The sequence below is a fragment of the Phoca vitulina genome, unplaced genomic scaffold, assembly GCF_004348235.1.
Source record: "Phoca vitulina isolate PV1807 unplaced genomic scaffold, GSC_HSeal_1.0 scaffold1, whole genome shotgun sequence".
Taxonomy (NCBI): Eukaryota; Metazoa; Chordata; class Mammalia; order Carnivora; family Phocidae; genus Phoca; species Phoca vitulina.
This window is the reverse complement of record NW_022589704.1, coordinates 44,267,962-44,269,568: the sequence shown is the minus strand read 5'-3', so window position 1 is coordinate 44,269,568 and position 1,607 is coordinate 44,267,962. Positions and strand designations below refer to the sequence as shown.

General features: G+C 34.7%; 1 pseudogene; it reads left to right on the top strand.

Moving 5' to 3' along the window:
- The first annotated feature begins 238 nt into the window (after positions 1–238).
- On the top strand, positions 239–374 carry LOC116638378 (annotated as a pseudogene).
- The last annotated feature ends 1,233 nt before the right edge of the window (positions 375–1,607 follow it).

The window sequence follows — 1,607 nt, the reverse complement described above, 5'->3', positions numbered from 1 at the left end:
ATTAGTTATATGTCAATTCCTAATCTTGATCAGGATCTCTTCAGTGCTATTCTAATCAAAATCCCAGTAGAGGTTTTGGTAGAGATCAACAATTGGTTTTAAAATATATATGGAAAAGCAAATAAGCTAGATATAGTCAAGACAATTTTAGTAAAGAAGAACAAAATTGGAGAACTCATCCTACCTGATTTCAAGTCTTGCTGTTGACCTATGGTAATCAAGACAGTGGACAGTGGGACACAAGGAGGAGGCGTGGTGTTCTCTAGTGAGCATGAAGCAGCTCTAGGTGTTAATTTCTGCAACTGCATTTCGCCACTGACGACCGTTCTTCTCTTCCTTTGGGACCGTAAGAGGGAGAGGATGCAGTCTGAGTGGTTTCTGAAGAAAAAAAAAAAACAAAAACAGTGTGGTACTGGAGAAAGGATAGATATTAAATAAGTGGAATAAAATTGAGTCAGTAATAGATTCATATGTACATGAACAACTGATTTTTTATAAGGTTTTAAAAGCAATTCAGAATATAAATAGTTTTCAACAAATAGTACTGGAACATTTGGATATACATAGCAAAAAAAAAATGAAGATTGATCTATATTTCATGCCCATTATAAAAACTGACTCAAAATGCATTATAGGACTAAATGTAAAATCTCAAACTATTACACTTCTAGAAAAAAACCAATAAATAGGACTTCATTAAAATTAAGACCTGCTCTTTGAAAGACACTTGAAGAATAAAAAGATAAGTCATAAACTGGGAGAAAATATTTGCAAATCACATATTTGACATAGGACTTATTCGGAATATATAAAGAACACTCGAAACTCAATAGTAGGACACCTACAACCCAATTTAAAATCAGAAGATGTAAATTGCTCTAGGTAGCATTGACATCTTCACAATATTTGTTCTTCCAATCCATGAGCATGGAACGTTTTTCCATTTCTTTGTGTCTTCCTCAATTTCTTTCATGAGCGTTTCATAGTTTTCTGAGTACAGATTCTTTGCCTCTTTGGTTAGATTTATTCTTAGGTCTCTTATGGTTTTGGGTGCAATTGTAAATGGGATTGACTCCTTAATTTCTCTTTCTTCTGTCTTGTTAGTGTATAGAAATGCAACTGATTTCTGTGCATTGATTTTATATCCTGCCACTTTACTGAATTCCTGTATGAGTTCTAGCAGTTTTGGGGTGGAGTCTTTTGGGTTTTCCACATGAAGTATCATATCATCTGCAAAGAGTGAGAGTTTGACTTCTTCTTTGCTGATTCAGATGTCTTTTATTTCTTTTTGTTGTCTGATTGCTGTGGCTAGGACTTCTAGTACTATGTTGAATAGCAGTGGTGATAGTGGACATCCCTGCCGTGTTCCTGACCTTAGGGGGAAAGCTTTCAGTTTTTCCCCATTGAGAATGATATTTGCTGTGGGTTTTTCATAGATGGCTTTTATGATATTGAGGTATGTACCCTCTATCCCTACACTCTGAAGAGTTTTAATCAAGAAAGGATGCTGTACTTTGTCAAATGCTTTTTCTGCATCTATTGAGAGGATCATAGGGTTCTTGTTCTTTTTCTTATTAATGTATTATATCACATTGATTGATTTGCAG